The 9,284-nt window shown below is 44.3% G+C and overlaps 1 long non-coding RNA gene across 1 annotated transcript; it reads left to right on the top strand.

The window, feature by feature from the left end:
* The first annotated feature begins 1,532 nt into the window (after nt 1-1,532).
* LOC144774149 (uncharacterized) lies at nt 1,533-3,262 on the top strand. The gene is made up of 5 exons (XR_013600100.1): nt 1,533-1,663; nt 1,756-1,858; nt 2,101-2,195; nt 2,434-2,537; nt 2,863-3,262. It is a non-coding gene; the product is annotated as an uncharacterized LOC144774149 (long non-coding RNA).
* The last annotated feature ends 6,022 nt before the right edge of the window (nt 3,263-9,284 follow it).

The raw sequence follows: 9,284 nt of genomic DNA on the forward strand, positions 1-9,284 counted from the left end.
CAATGATCTGGCCCCCTTTTCTGAGAATGTTACCCAGTATAATGATATATCGATGATATTTTCTTTATTTGGCGAGGCTCCCAAGAGCAACTGGATGAGTTCGTCCTATGGATAAACCTCTGTGATCCGCATCTAAGGTTTAGTACCAATATCAGCTCGACCAAGATTGAGTTCCTGGATGTTTGGATTCTAGAGAACAACAACCACATTGAGGTATCTCTCTATACCAAGCCCTCTGCCCGCAACACATTGCTCCTGTACGACAGTTACCACCCGCGGAACCCGAGAAATAGCATTCCATTCAGCCAATTTCTCAGGCTCCGACGCAACTGTTCTGACTTGAGCAATTTTGAATACCATGCTGGAGTGATGAAAAAGAAATTCCTAGACAGAGGGTATCCTAAGAGACTGGTCAGAGACTCGTACAAAAGAGCTAAATACTTCAACAGAGAGAGTTTACTGAAACCTAAGGATAAAAAAGATGACAACAAACTTGTGATGATCTCGACTCATTCCAAGTTCAATGACAAATTGCGGTTCATAATCAATTCCCACTGGCACCTCCTCAATATAGATAAAACCTCAGACAAATTGGACAAACCTATCTTTGCGTTTCGACTCAATAAGAATTTAAGAAACTTTCTAGTGAGGGCATCGCCGTCTGAACCTCCAGGCCCTATCCAAAGGAGTATTACTGGAACCAACTCCATTACAGGTAGTCACAAATGTGGCGGCTGCCACGCTTGTGACCAAGTTATTTGTACCCCTGAGTTTAAATGCGGAAAAAGGAACATCAATTTTAAAGAAATGACCAACTGCAGGACCAACAATGTGGTGTACTTACTTACTTGCCCTTGCTCCAAGGGCTATGTAGGTGAAACAGGTAGAGAATTCCGTATTCGGTTCTCTGAGCATAAATCCTGTATTAGAAACTCCCGGCTGGGAGCACCACTTGTTACACATTGGAAAGACCTTGGGCACAAGATTGAAGACCTCAGGTGGCTCATTCTAGAGCGCATCCACTGTCCTAAGGATATCAATTCGGATGCTCTGCGGAGCAAAAGGGAAGTGTATTGGATTTTCATTCTTGAGACGGCTGCCTCAGGATTAAACGAATCCATTCCTTGGGAAAATGCGATTCATTAAGCCTATCTATAGTGGTTACCATAATCTTTAGTGTTCTTTGATGAGTTTATATATGTGTTCACTGTTTTTTCTGGCTCAATACTTATTCATTATCTTTATTTTTACTTTTCCATTTTTATTTTCTGTTTTGCTGTTACCCCTATATTCATAATGTTTTTTTGTCTATTTTGAGTCTGTAACGGGTTTTCCACTATCTGTAGCGATATCTTGTTCGGATCGCCGCTTTTTCACCCTCCACTCCTCTTTCTATGGCCATTTTTCACATACGCTTGGTATACGGCCTTGGGAAAATAGTACCTTAAATGGCGGTTCCCCTTTGCCCTGCTTTATCTTCTGTCGGGATAGAGGTTACCGGTCTAGTGCTGAATGTGTTACACCTGATTTTTCACAGGTGCAATATATTTCATCTTTCCAGCGCGGTATACATTCGCTTCGGATTTTACTGGCACTTCCCCCATTCTGGTGCAGAGGGTGACCCGGTCGGCACATATCCTTAGATCACCGCCATTTCTGGCAAGTAAGTTTCACATTGCGGGTAGTCTCGACTCCAATTAATTATTTATTTCTCCTTGGTCGGTGGACTAAATTGTTCGTCTTATATTTTTGTAGAACAATCCTTGAAGCACATATCCTTTCTTTACCCGGCTGGGTTCAGCGGTTGTAGTCTCTATCGGTACGCCGCACTTTGTTATATCCATGGGAAAGTTCGAAGGTAACTATCTTCATTGATCATTCTACTGGCCTTTAAACACACGTCTTTAGTTGCTTGAAATATAACGTATTGTAGAGTCTTACTTGGTAACAACTTTTCATCTGATGGCCATTATTAAAATATGAGTCTCTCTCGTTTTTTGCAACTCCGCTCCACTCGTGATCTGGCTGTCGCTTAGCCAATCCCTTTGCATGTATTTTTAGTATGAATAGGCAACTATGTATCCTTTGTCTCTCTTTTAGAGCACTTCTCCTAAAATGCTTTTTTGCATGTCACTGGTATCAAGATTGCTGCGCCTTTATCTCTCCCTTGAACCATCGCTCCCCCGAACATACAGGTGAGCAGTTACCGCTTGTCATTTCTATGCAGCGATAATTAAACATGAAAGTGAATAGGATTCCTTATGCTTTGAGACTCCTGAGTGGACACCCTCTTTCGGAGATGGTCTAATTGCAGCCTTCCCACTACGTCGTTTATTTTATTTGTCTTGTAAATAGGGTTGTCCTTATTTAAGATACCATGGAGTATATATGCACTATATGGCCACCTATTTTCCCTTTTTTCTCTATATTCAGTTCATAGAGCCTGATTATTCTTCGTCTACTTCTATATCAGTCACCATCTACTGCGGGACCTGTCGTTCTCCGTCCTGAAGTGTTATATGCTGTTCTTCCCTCCGGTATGTGAACATCTAGACTCTTCCAACTATTATTAGTCGATTGTAACATTGAGGTACTAGGCCCCCTCCCCTTTTCTTTAGGAGAACTGAGAATGGCTTCTGCTTATCTCCTTGCTTGTTTGTTATCCTAATATAGGAATAGACCTTCCTCCCTCTCTTTTTTAGAAAGTTGTCTGTTTGTATGTATGTTGATTGGATGTAGTAAGACTTAACTATGTCTTTGTTTTACTCCATGCATTGACCAAAACCTCCCCCTTTTCCAAACCCCCCCCTTTTTTGCTAGTATTGTGAATTTATGTTTGATTCATTCTGTTTTTGCCCACAGATACGCTGGAATATGCTGTTGTTTGCCCAGAAACCTTGGAATTGAGCTAAATTTCATCCTCTTGATAACTTGGAGGACTTTGATGGCCACACATAATTGAATGACTGGCGACCTGATGAAGGAATTCCCCACTGTGGCATTTTTCCGAAACGCGCGTCAGCTCTTTTTTCTGTCTGGCTGTTGAGAGTGTGTTTGTAGTTGGTTGTACCTTGATGGATGTGTTGATTTACGAATGTGTTTATGCTTGAGTGTATGAGTGATTTATGTATATAAAATGGTTTTATTATTCCTTGATGCTCTGGGCTGACGTTATATGAATTATACATGCCGCTATATTTACTGAAGTAATAGAGTTTTTTACAAATATATATATACATGATAATAAAATGATTTAATACCACCAGCTGTTCTGTGTTCAATTGTTTATATTGGAACCTATTGGTCCGCTAGAGTAATGGGAACTTCCCTTTCACGTTGTTATACTTACAATCTTAGGGCTACCCATTTTATCTCTTTTAACATGATCAAATGTTTTTTTACCTGCTTTTCAATAAGATTGTTATAATCTGTGGTATCAAGTTCCTATATTGTCCAATTCCTTTTTAAATATTCAAAATGAATGTTTTTATGGATTTGATGTGTTTTATGGGCTGTGCCCGAAATAAACAATTATATATGCCCTCTCCTTCCGGCCCACGGAGGAGTTTTGCTCAATTCCTCACCCTTTTGCAGGGGCGGGTTCCTCTATTGGGATGTAGGGGCATTGCCCCTCCCCCCCAATTTGTTGGCCCCTCTCGCCCTTGTAGTTGCCCTACATATACCCGGTATTAAATAAATAAATGTAAGTTGCTTTTTTATTCCGAGCCACAGGCGCGGCATTGCTTTTTTTCCGCCCAGACTCCTACTGAGCACTGGGTTTGCCTGACATGACACAATCCTGGAGCTGCTCTCATGCTGTTTTGATTGGCTCAGACATGTGGTTAGACCTCTGGCTTAGTGGTCCTGCACATGAGGCAGCACAGAGGTGGAAGGTTCAGGCCCATGGAACAATGACCAATCACTGTATGACTTTATTATGAAGCCATGCAGTGATTGGCCATTTCAATTCTTTCTCTCTTCCTCCCTCTTGGTGTGCAGTGCCCGTAACGGCATTCAATCAATCAATCAATCACTTGGTACTTGTCACTTTTAACCCATGAGGGTATCCAGGCTCCGGACTCATAGGTTCTGTCGAAGAGCCAGGTTTAAAGCTTCATTCTGAAGTCCGTCAGCAAAGGTGAAGTTTGGAGGTGAGGGTGTTCCAAGGACTTGGCAGAGAGGTAGGAGGGAGAAGAGCAGCCTCTGGCGAGGCTGAGGCAGATGCCTGGTGTCTGTGTGAGGGCAAGATGGGCGGAGCAGAAGTTCCTGGATGGCTGGTGGAAATTGAGGTGGTGGTTCAAGTTTGCACTTGGTCTTGGAGGGCTTTGTAGGCATGAGTCAGCAGTTTGAATTGCCATCTTTTCTGGATGGGGAGCCAGTGGAGGTTTCACAGGTGCTAGGTGATGCGGGTACTTTTTGACATGTTGAGGATCAGTCTGGCTGCTGCATTCTGTATCCGCTGGAGGCTTCTCATGAGTTCGCTGGCTGTACCTGCATAGCGTGTGCTGCCGTAGTCTTAGCGGCTGGTGATTAGGGCCTGCATGGCTGTTTTCCTGATGCTTGTGGGGAACCATTTAAAGGTTCCACAGAGCATGTGGAGAGTGTGGAAGCAGGCTGAGGAGACAATGTTGATCTGTTGTTTCATGGAGAGTTTGCTGTCCAGGATGATGCCAAGGTTGTGGGCATGGTCTTTCGGTGAAGGAGTGGGTTTGAGTTCCAATGGCCTTCAGGTGTTGTTACTGATGGAGGCATGGCTGCCTAGGATCAGCACTTCGGTTTTGTTCATGTTGAGCTTCAGGCAGTTGCCCTTCATTCAGGCTGTGACATTCTTCATGCAGTTGTGGAAGGTGTTCTTCACTGTGGTAAGGTCTGCAGAGAGAGAGAGGATGAGCTGTGTATCATCAGCGTGTGATAGGATACACCAACTAACACAGAGGTGGCATTGTCTTTATATACAAGGAATCAATCATCTGCACCACCACCAAAGACAAAACCACACAAATCTTGGCACACCTTCATTTCCATCTCCAGACCGACGACAAAACTACCACCAAAGGCACCCTCATCTACAGAACACCAGGACCTCGAACCAGCCTCTGCTACATCATAGCAGATTTAATCACCCCATTCGCCATCTAATCTGAGCACCTTGTCTACCTAGGAGATCTCAACTTCCACCTGGACAACCGCACAGACACCAACTCCACCGACCTCTTGGAACGAATGGACAACACCGCCCTCACTCAACTAGTCACAGACCCCACACACAGAGCAGGACACACATTCGACTCAACCTTAACGTCCAACAACAGAAACAAATACAGCCATAGCACGGAACTCACCTGGACCGATCACTCCATCGTCTACTTCACAGGTGCAGGACCACCCCGCACCACCCCCAGCCCTACCAGTACCTCCGTCTACATTTGGAGCAAAGTTACACCAAACCAATGAGCAGACTCCCTCATCACCTTCCTGCCCAATGTATCAACCAATGCAGTCGAGAACTTTATCTCCTGGGTCACAAACGCCACTGACCAAGTTACCCCCACCATGCCCGCCAAAACCCCAAAATCCATCACACAAGATAGCTGTTACACTCCAGAACTCAGCATAGTGAAATGCAGATACAAACATTGAGAAAGGAGATGGTGCTCCAACAGAGATAACACAGACCAAGCCATCTTCAAGTCTGCCCTCAACAAATACCACCATCAACTCAAAGACACAAGAAAGGGAGCCCATGTAGACAGCAACAAGGCCAGCACCAACTACACCAAGAAAGTCTTTGCCATTGTCAGAGAGTTCTCCTGCTCAACAGCCACCAAATACTTGACCCCTCTTTCACATGACCTCTGTGATGCTCTAGCAATTCATTTCCCCAAGATATCCAATATATACTCCAATGATGAGCTCACCAACCTCCTCAGCCTCCCTGCTCCCACAGACATCACCCTGACCACCATCCCACCACTTGGGAAAAGGTCAACACACCGGACACCACAGCGATTTTGAAGTGCATTCACGCCAATGCACTTTCCAACCCATGCCCCCAATGCCTCTTCAACCTCAGAAGTGAAGCAAACAGCCACCAACTCACCGCCATCCTCAACGCATCTAGCACCACTGCCTCCTTTCCAATTGCTTTGAAACACAGAGGTCAGACCTCTGCTAAAGAAACACTTCACAGACCCCAGTGATTCCCAGAACTACCACCCCATCTTGCTGTTCCAGTTTCCCGCCAAAGTCCTGGAGAAGCCCATCAACCTCCAACTCACCAAATATCTGAAAAGGAACAACCTGCAAGACCCCTCCCAATCCGGTTTCAGAGCCAGACGAAACTGCTCTGATCGTTGTGACGTACGATGTCCACACCCGACTCAACAGAGGATAATCGGCCGCCCTGATTCTCCTTGACCTTTTAGCACCATCTTCCACCACACACTCATCAAAAGACTGCACAAGATCAGACTTAAAGAAGACACTCTCAGATGGATAACATCTTTCCTCACAGGACACACACAAAGAATCCATCTACCCCTTCACCTCGTAACCCAAGAGCACCATATGTGGTGATTCTCGAGGTTCATCACTCAGTCCCACCCTCTTTACCATCTAGATGGCGCCTCTAGCCAATATCGTCAGAAACAACAACATCAATTCATTTTGTAGCCACTGTGCATAGCGGTTGCGAAATCAGGGGGCAGTTGCAGGGGTGAGCCAGGTCTTTGTGATGAAGGTTACATCAGGAGTGAAGGTAGAGATGGTGTCCCATACTTTTGTGGTGTGTTTGCAGAGCAATCTGGTGCTGATAATTAGGCAACAGAGTGGTTCCATGGAGGGTTTTGTTGACAATGGGGACGTGGTGCGGTCCCTGTGAGGTGGGGTGAGCTTAGGTTGCACGTAAAGAGCAATGGCGGCAGGTGAATGGTCCTGATATGGAGCGGGGAGAGGTGAGGCACTGAGGCATTGTGCATGAGGAAGAGGAAGAGGTGGAGACCAGTCATAAAACTTCCAAGCTCCTGACCTAACCTCGCAGACCAAAAGACAGTAGTGGCAACCTGAATCAGAGGCATACTGACTAAAAGAATAATCAGTGAGGTAAAATGAATGCATGGATTCAGTGAAATAATGTTAACTAGGATATGCATTAACCAGAGTTGAAATATGTGGAATGATTTGGCATATATTAACTAATGTGACCAATTGTTAAAATCCTAAATGAAATGATGAATAAAGATTAAGCATGGTGCAGTGCATTACTTGCTGTTCTTCCACTGCTAAAGGAAATCCCCCATGAGTCAGAAGATTAAGGCAGTGGGGATTTGACTTAATGATGATGATGATATAAGCTTTATTTCGACAGAGATGTCATAAAAGATACAATTACATTAAAAACACTTTGCTGTTCTTTACAAAAGCAGAATACAAATGTACAGGATCATTGGTTTGTGTGGATGTTACTGCAACAAAATGATCGATTAAGCTTGTGATACAATGATGCGAATGTCATATCCAAAGAGTTAAACACTTTGAAACAGGGAAACAATTAGTATATACACAGTTTAGTTCAAGTTATTTAGTGCATATCATCAATAAAAGCTAAGATAAAATCATGTAATGCTTCATTGTTACAGTGGAATGTAAAAATTCTGAAAGACACTACATTTTCCTTGGCTAACGGCAAATGTTTTAGCGAATAAAGTGCTTGTGCATAGTGGGTCCAGCATCTTACATTACGTTTTTTACGGTCCCTGCTAATCTTCTTTCATTTAAGACTTTGTTTTTGTTGTGAGCACCTTACACCTTATCTGCCATGCATTTTGCCTCACAGCATGGTAAAACGACCTGGGGTCGGACCTAAGAATACGTATTGCTGTATAGTAATCTCCTGTGCCCAGTTGTCGACAGAGCAGTTTCAGCCATTTTGCCCGCGATAATTTATACGCCTGGCAAGCAAACATTAAATGGGCAATGCTTTCAATCGGAGCCTTGCAACATGGGCAGTTGTTCTCCTTGCTTGGGCCCCGTTTGTTGTCTTGTCTCGGACTGGGAGAGTTCCGAGCCTAAAATGGATGTAGAGTGTTCTATCTCTTGGTGTTTTAATTGTGTTGAGGAAGGGCTCAAAATATCTAATTTGCTTGTGAGAGTAGAATTCTATTGTTAATATGCCCAGATTGGGATTACGGTTCTCTCTTAAATTCATCCATTCCCAGTATAGGCGTTTGAGTTCCTCTCTCCTTGGGGGTTTCTGACTGGCCCAGCAGCCCTGGAGGCCCATAGCTGTCAACGTTCTTTTGATTGGTAATCCAGCCTATTTTCCCGCCAGCGTCTAGGCTAATAATCTCAGTCATGGCTTCTGCGTAGGAAGAAAACTCAGAGGTCTGCCTAATGCAAGCCCAAAAGAGTACAGGGCGCAATCTAGCTACATCACCCAATGACCGCCTACCCATTCTAACAATAAAGGGGCAAGGGGAACGTATTTGGGTGCCATGCCCAAGTCTCTCAGAAATGTATATTCTGACCTGCAGCGTTTTGCCTGTGTTTGTAAATCAAAGAAAATCGTTTGGCATTTTGCAAATTTTTGATTGCATGGCTAGTTGGAAAGTCTCCAGCGGAGGTCCGTGCAGTAAGTGCGGTAGTGCGGTGAGGTGGGGCGGGAGGGGGGGGGGGGGGGGTGGGGGAGTCAACAGACAACACACACAACAAAATAGGGGAAATTAAATAAATCAATAATTCCTATTTTGTCATCTGTCGACAGACCGCCCCCCCGCCCCCCACCCCACCGCGTTTACCTGCACAGACCGCTGCCGTTAAAGCAAGGTGTATGTTTGCGCTCGAACCTGTGCAACATATTACGTTATAAACTACAAATTATTATACCTATCTGTTTGGAAAAGAGTGAACCTAATATACCGTGGGTGTATATTATGTTTGTTTCTGTCGATGTCTGACACGATGACCCAGGGATCAGCTTAGGCCCTGAATGGCAAGCTATTTCATCACAGACAAGACAAATGAACCCCACCATAAGGGAGGGGTGCTGTGCTAGTATTAAAAAATGAGCTGTGACTCACTCGATCAGTCTCCAGCTCTACATGTTTTGAAGCCAACGCGCATAAATAAAAGAAATATCATGGGTGTCAAGGCTTTGCACCTGAGCGACTCACATCAGTAATTATCAGACAGACAGTGGCATACTTGCATTTTTGCGGCACTGGCAAGAGAAACTGTATTATTAATAACTTATTGTAGTCTGTGGATTTTTAATTGTGATAATGTGC

Source organism: Lissotriton helveticus, chromosome 1_1 (genome assembly GCF_964261635.1).
Source record: "Lissotriton helveticus chromosome 1_1, aLisHel1.1, whole genome shotgun sequence".
NCBI lineage: Eukaryota > Metazoa > Chordata > Amphibia > Caudata > Salamandridae > Lissotriton > Lissotriton helveticus.